General features: G+C 38.6%; 1 pseudogene; it reads left to right on the top strand.

Annotated features, from left to right (window-relative positions):
* Positions 1-915: 915 nt before the first annotated feature.
* LOC105739577 lies at positions 916-1417 on the top strand (annotated as a pseudogene).
* The last annotated feature ends 8947 nt before the right edge of the window (positions 1418-10364 follow it).

Raw genomic sequence — 10364 nt, 5'->3', positions numbered from 1 at the left:
TGGTCTCAGAGGAATTGTTCCACATTCATGACAGGGAAAGATATCTGGGTGGAGTAATGAGTGTCATGACCCATGACACCCTCGATGGGTGAAGATGGGGAATGAGTGAATGAATGAATGACTTATCCCTAGAAAACATTTTATTGCCTTTTTGTTGACTTTATTTGTAGTGATGAATTTTATAATTTTTGTTCCTGATTCTAATATCTAGGTTTTATCCAACATTCCTATTTGCTTCCTTCTCCTACCTGAGGGACTCTCAACACGTAGGTATTGATGAGATGACTTTAATTGAATCTAGAAAAACAGATCTAGACTTCCATTTATTAACTCATGATTAGGTAGACTCTTAAAACCTAACAGTCAGCTGTGACTTTAGAACATTTCTGCCAAGCATGATATGAAGGTCAACATCTTAAAAACAGCCTTTAAAAATATTTCAGTTTCAAATATTTTAATCTTTGTGTTTCATGAAATCATTACCTGCTTTCAAAATATGTGCTAAAAAGCCTAATTAATTATTGTGTCAAACTTTTGAATGGGCTAAAAATGAGTGCAAAAGTTAAATAACAAAGTCAATGGTGTTCTACAGAAAATTTTTGGAAATATAGAGTCACGACAGGAATTTAGTTAAAAATAAGTGTAATCCTGGTTGGATTTAAGTAAAGTTTGTTGAGTTTTAAAGCAAAATGCCAGTGTGCTCACCATCGTGTTAGTTTCTAGAGCTAAAAAAAATATTCAAAGCCACTCATATTAGAAAGATATGATAGTCTCTAAATTCAAGAAAAACCCACTGGGACTGGGGACTTAATCTAAACTTATCAGACACCTTATACAGATAGAAAAATTGATATTGCAGAAAATCACTCAAATGATTGTATGTTTTGTTCACAGTTTAGAAGAAAAGATGAGACAGCCATCTTGCTCTTGCCATGTGCTGGTATTGGAGGACCCTCCGTGCTTCAGATTTACCAACAGCATGAATCAAGAAAAGTTAGCCAAACTTCAGGCTCAGGTCCGGATAGGGGGCAAGGGTACACCTCACAGAAAGAAGGTGGTACATAGAACAGCTATAGCTAATGACAAAAAGCTTCAGAATTCTCTAAAAAAACCCTGGCTGTGAATAATATAGCTGGTATTGAAGAGGTGAACATGATTAAAGATGATAGGACAGTTATTAATTTCAACAATACCGAAGTCCAAGCTTCCCTTTCTGCTAACACCTTTGCAATTACTGGTCATGCAGAAGCCAAACCAATCACAGAAATGCTTCCTGGAATATTAAGTCAGCTTGGTGCTGACAGCTTAACAATCCTTAAGAAGTTAGCTGAACAGTTCCCATGGCAAGTCTCGGACAGTAAAGCACCAAAACCAGAAGACATTGATGAGGAGGAGGATGATGTTCTAGATCTTGTAGAAAAATCTGATGAGTCATCAAAGAATGAAGCTAACCAAAATTTTGGCTTTTGGAAGCTGGCATGGACTAGATTTAACAAATCAGCTATGTGATTCCTAAGTTTTACAAACACGGAGAACATCACCTGTTACTAGTTCAGTAATAAAACTATTTTGTATATTAATAATGCTGTTTGTTCAGCATTTTTCAGTCATTTAATTTCGCATTTTGCACTTCCTCCCAGGATATTTTTTTGGTCAAAATATGAAGTATCGGTGCAGTTTGAGGGTGTTTTTGGTTTTGATTCCTGGTGTTTTTGTTTTTTTGTTTGGGCATTTTTGGTGTATGTATGTTTATGTATGTGTGTGGGTATGTGTGTATACAGTGCGAGAGTAAATTCGAAAACAGTTCTATTCATCCTCCTCCCTCCCCAGTAGAAATAAAAAAACTTTACCAAAAAAAAAAAAAAAAAAGAAAAAGAAAAGAAAAGGGCACAAATGTTTGATCTGACCAAAGCTTTTTCAAAAACAATGATTAACTAGAGGATTAAGTCTCCTGCCTCCAGAACATGTGTGGGATTATATTTTAAATATTCATTTTCCGCAGATGTGCAGGTGGTATGGCAGGGCAGTGACAGCAGGGGACCCGGGTTTGGTGCTTCCACCAGCAGGATGTCCTTCTCACCTGACAACAGGAAAAGTTAGCATTTTGCCAGACCTGTTCTGCTTCCTTTCACATTTAGCAAACCTGGTCTGTTTCTCTTTGGAGGTTGTATACATGAATACCTCTCTTTTATTTTCTCCAAACGGGGACTATGCCTACCTTTCCTCTAAGTCTACCATTTTTTTAAGTTGTGTTAAAATATACATAACAAAATTTACTATCTTAACTATTTTACGTGTATAGTTTAATCGTGTTCAGTACATCTACATTGTTATGCAACCAATCTGCAGTGTGTTTTATCTTGTAAAACTGAAACTCTATGCCCATTAAACAACTTCTCATCCCCTCCTCCTCCCAGCCTGTGACAGTCACCATACTACTTTTTGTTTCTATGAACCTGCTACTTTTGATTTCTATCGGTTGGACTGCTTTAGGTACCTCATGTAGGTGAAATCGTGAGGTATTCATCTTTGTGTGACTGGTTTATTTCACGCAACATAATGTCCTCAAGTTTCCTCTATGTTGTACCACGTCAGAATTTCCTTCCTTTTTAATGTTGAAAAATACTCCATTGTATGTCTATACCACATTTTGTTTACCTGTCCATCCAACAATGAACACTTGGGTTGCATCCATCCTTAGGCTATTGTGACTAATGCTTCAGTGAACATGGGTATGTTGAATCTATTCTTGACTTCAGATTTGGTCATCCTCTTGAACATACGTTTATTTTGTCTTTCGGCTATAGTAAACTTAGGAGCTCCTCCACTTTAGAAGGGGTAATGTTTCAGGGATCGGTGATGACTAAACTCACATATCAATTTTATCTCCTTTTGGCCCTGATCTGATCTCCCAGGCTGTACTGGCAGCACAGGATGGCAGTCAGTGTCTTCTCTGTTTCAGGACAAGTTGCCTCGGAGTCTGCAGTCCCTTCCCTTTCGTCTCTGTCTTCTTTGTGCACTAAGGGAACATGGGTTTAAACCTCAGGAAACAAACAGCTCTTCAGGAAAAATGTTCATCTTCATATTGCTATTACACATTGTCCAATTCTACAAAACATTTTGCATTTTGGCAACATCAACTTCTTAGGCCTCACGACCATATTAATGAGGGATTCCTTTCAATGAGTTGGTTGGCATAACTCAACTCTACCGTTTTAACATGCATGACTCAATTACATAAGAGTTAGCTAATGAGCAATGGGGAAGAATTTACAGGTTAAAACAAATGGCGCCTAAATGAATCAAGTACCGCCTTTCAGATGCCCACCATTCAACAAAGACCTGGCAAGCCATTTTCTCCACTGGGCATGAATCATCCAGATAAAAAGGGCAAACCAGGGCCACCTACGTTCAGAGCTTGTACAGTATGACCTTGAGGCCCAACATCTACCAGAAGCTTCCTAGCAAAAGGCCAAGCTCCAAAGAATAAAAGGGCTTACACATCAGCATTAAATAATTCTCTTAGAGATGCAAATTTCTAATTAGTTACTGTGGCAACTGTAGAAGCCTAGAAGTAAGCCCCTTACACAATGAACCTGAGAGTTTACTTTTTTGATTTACTACAGGCCTGCAAGAAGCAAGGAGGAGGAAAATAAATATTGCTTTAACTGTGACAAGAGAATAAAGTACAACAAGTGAAGGGATTTCATCCTTTTGTTGAAATTCCTACAGGTCTAAGAGGGACATTATACTTGACACACAGTCTTGCTGCAAAGAGAAGCCAAATTCTCAAAGGCTTTATAAAATCATCACTATTATAAGCCTGACCCAAACACAGACTATGTGTTAACTTATACTGACATTTTTACTTCTTTAAAGTGAATATGGTTTAAGACTGTTTCAAAACAGCGTGTTTTGATGGAGTGTTTTTGGTTTGTTTGTTTTATTTTGTATGATTGGTCTTTATTCTTTTTAAAGTTATATATGATTCTTTAAATTTTTTCTTTAATATAGAGAAAACAAAATCTATATGTTGCTGGGATACTTATTGGAGAGTAATCTATTTCCTACTTATTAGAGTAATACATGAAAATAAAGGACAAAAGTACTCACAAGAAAGTATGAGAATATTAATTTTATGAAGAGAGTTTCTCTTTGGTTTATAAAGAGGAAGAGAAAGATTGTCCCAATGCAACTGTTTTCTTAATTTTAGGACTAATTATTTAAATTAAAATTCACAGATAAACATGTAAATATCTTCCTCCATCTTTCCAGAAGCAAAAAAGAAAAGGATTATTGTTAACAAATTGAGTAATAATTTCTGTGTGGAATATGTTACTTTCATCTATTTTCTTTCCTAAATGTTGTAAATCAAATTTAGAGTCCTAATAATTGCTCAATAATTTAAACAAAATCCTGCAACCTTCTGGTTACGTTTGTTTAGATTGTGAACTCCTGCATTCAGTAAATAAGTAACTAACTGAGATACTAAATGCACTGAGAGAGGGTGAGGTTTAGAACGGAAACAAAGGCAAGGGAATCCTGCATGGCTTTTAAAAATCTCACTAATGCTCGATGCTCCCCTCCTCTCCTTCCTACACACAGAAGTTCACCCCTTCACCTTCTTACGGGATCTTCCCAAGCTCCGAACCTTTCCATCCTTCTTCCTCATCAAACTTTGTCTAGCGTCTCACTCTTTTAGTATCTTACTCTGTGCTGGAATATTCTAGCTCACATACACTTTTGTGTTAAGGGAATGATAATGGCTTAGTGACTAATCCTCAGATTAGATATTTAGTGTTTAATAGGAGTTTCTAGATACACAGAAGCTTAACCCAAAGAAGTGACTTTATTTTATATAGAATAGGAACAGACACATATTTGGTTCATGACACATTCTTGTCATTAGTCCATGCAAGGCTCTCTTGTATGTATATATTTGTTTATTTTTATTGAATAGTTTAATAATGACCATGAACCTATCATCCAACATGGAACTAGAATTTTGTCAAAAATTTCTATGTATGTAGAACATTCTATGAATGTAGTTCTTTGTCCTATCCTCCTCCCTCCTCAAACTATGTCAATCATGATCCTGAATTTTGTTGGATGATTGTAATACTCGTATCACATCTATGTGTATTCCTAAAAAGTATATATATATATTTTTTTTAACTTTACAACTCTGTATGTCATCTCTGGAAACCTATGTTCCCATTCAGTACTATTTTGCTAAGATTTATACATATTACTGCAATGCTGTAATCCACTCATTTGGCTTATCTAATATTGTATTGTATAAATGTGCCACATTTAATTTGTATAAACTATTTGCTATTACAAAAAATGCTAAATCCTTTTTCTACATGTTTCCAGGTGTGCATAGCACCTTACTGGGTTAGGAAGTGCCAAGTCCAAAGATATGTGACTTTCTTTACAAAATAACTTTACAAATTAATGGCAAAAGCTTTCCAAATTGCTGGTCCAATTTACACTCTCATGAAAAACATGTAAGAGATATATATCTTACATCCACTCTACCATTAGGTATTGCCAGATTTTTTTTTTCCTTGCAAAAAGTAATGTTAGTATAAGGAACTGTAATGTTAGCTACCTACGTTACCAAAATGGGATTGTTCCTCCACAATTTAAAGATGTAGATTGAGTAAATACAATGCTTCTTTGTTACTGGTAGGACATAGGAGGCACAACTACTGATTCTCTATCTTACAGGGATTATCCCAGCATATCCAAGAGCCCTTGACCACTAATATTAAAATATTGTATTACATGTCAGCCCCTGAAGCTTCATTGGATTTATCTTCTATTCTATAACTTTACTAGGATATATCTGGCATTTGCCACTCTCTTCTTAACAGGTCCAATTTGCAGTATGTCATCAGTATAATGGCCTAACATAATACTATGTGGACTGTGAAGGACTGGGGGCCTTGAAAACCGTATCATGACAGCAAGCAGGAGAATTAACTGTGCCCTGGAAAAACAGACTGAACATGTACGGCTGCCATTGTTAGAGAAAGGCCAACTTTTTTTGATCCTCCCTGCTGATAAAATAAAAAATAATGCATTCAACGGGTCAATATGCTGTGTTGATGTGTTGCTCTAAAACTACCACATTTGTAATAGCATCTGCATTATCCCCTTCAATCATCAGCTAGATCATAGCAAATTATCATAGTGATCCACTGTCATTTGCTATGATCTATCTGTTTCTTTTTTTGACGGAGTCTCGCTCTGTTGCCCAGGCTGGAGTACAGTGGCGTGATCTCGGCTCACCATAACCTCTGCCTCCCGGGTTCAAGCAATTCTCCTGCCTCAGTCTCCCAAGTAGCTGGGACTACAGATGCATGCCACCATGACTGGCTAATTTTTGCATTTTTAGTAGAGATTTGTATTTTTAGTAGAGATGGGGTTTCACCATGTTGGCCAGGCTGGTCTCATGATCCGCCCGCCTAGGCCTCCCAAAGTGCTGGGATTACAGGCGTGAGCCACTGCTCCCAGCAGATATATCTGATTTTTGAAGGGGACAGAGTGACTACCAGCATTCCTTGACTTGTAGCTGCATTATTCCAATCTCTGCCTTTGTAATCACATTGCCTTTTCCTTTTATATGTGTAATCTGAAGTGCTACCTAAAAGTGGCTGGTAAGCTGGAAAATACTAAGTACTATATAAATGAAAGTTGCTGCTATTATAAATATTTGATGCTCAGGATATAGCAGTTAAGCTGGCAGTCAAAAAGATCAGCTCTCATGTTCACATTCTAGTAGGAGAAATAGCTATGAGCAGATAAATAAGGAAATCTACACTGTAAAAGATTGGCTGGGCACGGTGGCTCATGCCCATAATCCCAGCATTTTGGGAGGCCAAGGCAGGTAGATCACTTGAGGTTAGGAGTTCAAGACCAGCCTGGCCAACACGGTGAAAGTCCATCTCTACTAAAAATACAAAAATCAGTTGGGGATGGTGGCGCATGCCTGTAATCTCAGCTACTCAGGAGGCTGAGGCATGAGAATTGTCTTGAATCTGAGAGGCCAAGGTTGCAGTGAGCCAAGACTGTGCCACTGCACTCCAGCCTGGGTGACAGAGCGAGACCCTGTCTCAAAAAACAAAAGATTGTGATAAGTGGGAAGGAGGAAAAAAATCAGAGAAGGAAAATATAAAAATGTCCAAGAGGAATGTGTTAAAATGATAGACTTGATAGCCAGAGAAGCTCTCATAGACAAGTTTTGAATAAAAATCTGAAGGAAGTAAAGGAATCAACCCGTGCAGACATATGGGAGAAAAGAGCTCTGGGAGGAGAAACTGCAGGTGCAATGGCCGTGATGCAGAACTGTGCCTGATACAACTTAGGAATAGCAAGGAGGACAATGTGACTGGAGCTGAGTGAATAAGGGCAAATATAGCAAGAGGAGAGTTCAGAGATGTCATGTGGTAGAGTAGAGATAGGTCAGTTGTAGAGAAATTGTTTTTAATTCTGAATCAGATGGGAAGCCACTAAAAGGTTTTTAGAAATCTCTCTTTATTAAAATATAATCCATATAAAGAGAAACACACAGATCATGGTATGAGTTTTGGATGGAGAAAACTCATTACTTGTGTTTTAACAGGTTCGCTGTGATTGGTATGTTGACAATAAATAGTCCAGTGGGGAATGGTGGCTTGCACCAGGGCAGTAAGAGGGCAACAGTACAAAGGGGTCGCATTTTGGATGGACTGAAGGAGAGCTTACATGATTTGCTAATAAATTGGATGTGGGAAGAGAGAAATCAGAGACAATTCCAAGTTATGACTTAAGTAACTAGAGGAATAAAGTTTCTATTATTTACAAAATAGAAGTTTTTCCTTATTGAGAAGGGGACAAATGACAAGGAGCAGGTTTTGAGTTGAAGTCAAGGGTTGCATTTGGGGCATATTAAATTTGCAATATCTATGACACATCCAGAGCAGATGTCAAATAGGCAGATGTACTCACAGCTCTGCAGCTAAAGAACCACGAAGCAGCTGAGGTGATGAAGGGAACAAGCTTGGGTGGCCTAAACAAGTAATCCAAGGAATGCCTCCAGGGTATTCGAAATTTTAGAGGGAGGAATGGTGAACAGGAACCAGGGAAATGACTGGAAAAGGAGCAACTAATGAGGTGGGAGAAAAACCCAGGAGAGGGTGGTATCCTGAAGCCAACTTTGAAATGCATTTCAGTGAAAGAGGGTGATCAGCTTGGTTAAAGGTTGCTTATGAGATCAGAAAATGTTAAGATTAAGAAACGGACCATGGATGTAGCAATGTAAAAGGCATGGTGATATTGATAACAGTACTTTTGGTGAAGCTGAAGGACAAAAACTTGACTGGAGTGTATTAAAGAGAAAAATTGATGTTGGGGAGAGAAGAGACAACAATGATAAACCAATCTTTCAAGGATTTTTGCTGTAAGGAAAAGAAAAAATCAACAGGCAGTAACTGAAAGAGGGAATGGGTCAAAGAGGGTTGCTTTTCCTGAAAGAAAAGAGAAATAATAATGTGTTTGCTCTTCATGGAGTGATTCAGTAGACAGAAAAACAAGGATGAAGAGGAAGGGGAGAAGATTGCAGGAGTAATATTCCAAGCAGAAAAGAGCAGATGAGATCTCAGGCCCCTGTGGAAGGGTTAGCCTAAGATAGGAGGTAGCAGACAGAATCTACCCTTCATAACAGGAGGGATGGGAGGGCACATGGGCCCACAGACACACGAATGGGTAGAGGTTATGCTGGGGGCTTTGCAATCTTCTTTTCTGAATGCTTCTTTTTAGCTCAGTGAAGAAAGCTGGGAGTGAAGACGAGAAAAATGAAGATGTTGGAGATCTGAGGACAGTTGAGAAAATATGTGATAAAGGTCTAGAAAAGCTGAATAGACTAAAGAAAAATAGACTTGCCAGGCTACGTTAAAGGCTCCTGTGAGATTGGCAATTACTACTGCCTGGAAGAGTCCTCATTATGGCTGAGGCGTCTTCGCCAGTCACGCTGAACTTCACTGGTTCCTGGTGAAGCCACAGAACAGGCAACACATTTTAGTCACTGCAGAATATTTCTGACATTCATTCCCAGTTTCTTTCCCGGATAGGAGAAGTTAAAAATTTGTAACAGGCTGGGCACGGTGGCTTATGCTTATAATCCCAGCACTTTGTGAGGCCAAAGTGGGAGGATTGCTTGAGGCCAGGAGATCAAGACCCAGCCTGGGTAACATACTGAGACCCGGAATCTGCTTAAAATATATATATTTTAAATAACCAGGTGTGGTGGTGTGTACCTGTAGTCCCAGCTATCTGGGAGGCTGAGATGGGAGGATATCTTGAGTTCAGGAGTTCAAGGCTGCAGTGAGCTATGATTATTGTGCCACTGCACTCCAGCCTGGGAGACAGAACGAGACTCAGAAAAAGTCTTGACAAAAGCCCAAAACCAAAAAACCCTTTTAGCCAATTCTATAAGCACTAGTTGGTCAGAATTTCTCTCTCATTCTCATTTCTGAAGTTCTCCTGACTATCTTAAGTGTGTCTCTACAATTTTATCCCACCCTGATCTTCCTCAGAGTTGTATCTTTAGGTGATCCACAGATGGTAATGTAGTAAGAAGGAAGACAGGAGAGGGACTGAGGGGAAAATGACATAGTAAGTTTTGGAAATGGTAAATTTGAGATGCCTATGAAATATCCAGCTGGAGATGCCGATGAGATAACAGGAGAGACGAATTCAAAGTTCAAGAGAAAGTCCTGGGGCAGAGAAAAAAGTTAGTAATATTTCCCTGGTACCTATTTGCAGTAGTTGAATCCATGAACCTATACTCACAGTCGCTGAGGGCAATGTGTCCATGAGAAAAATAAAGAAGCCACGGCTGAGCATGTCCCTGTGGGGATACTACTATGACAGGGGGAGATAAGCAAGAAGAAGAGCTCACAGGGAAGAGATGGAATAATTAGAGCACCATGAGAAGAGTGGTGAAAGGTTTTGCAAAAGGGGGTGAAGAGTTTCAAAGGGAGGGAGAAATCAACAGTCCAAACACAGCAGAAGACCCATGCAAAAGGTGGAGAAACGTTCACAGCATTCAGCTTGATTTCTGCTTATAAGAGTAGCTTTCAGATCGGCCTGAGCTCAAAATGGCATCTTCTACTCGGGAGGCTAAGGTGGGAGGATCGTTTAAGCCCAGTAGTTCAAATCAAGCTTTTGCAATACAGTGAGTCCCTGTCTCTAAAAAACATTTAAAATTTTTTAAAAAGTAACCTCATTTCTATGAAATATATCTGTTTTTTCATTCATTCATTCAACAAATATGTATTAAGTAATTAAGTGCATACTAAGTACCAAGCACTGATCTA

Source organism: Nomascus leucogenys, chromosome 3 (assembly GCF_006542625.1).
Source record: "Nomascus leucogenys isolate Asia chromosome 3, Asia_NLE_v1, whole genome shotgun sequence".
Taxonomy (NCBI): Eukaryota; Metazoa; Chordata; class Mammalia; order Primates; family Hylobatidae; genus Nomascus; species Nomascus leucogenys.
The sequence above is the reverse complement of the archived record's forward strand: the minus strand, read 5'-3'. Positions and strand labels throughout refer to the sequence as shown.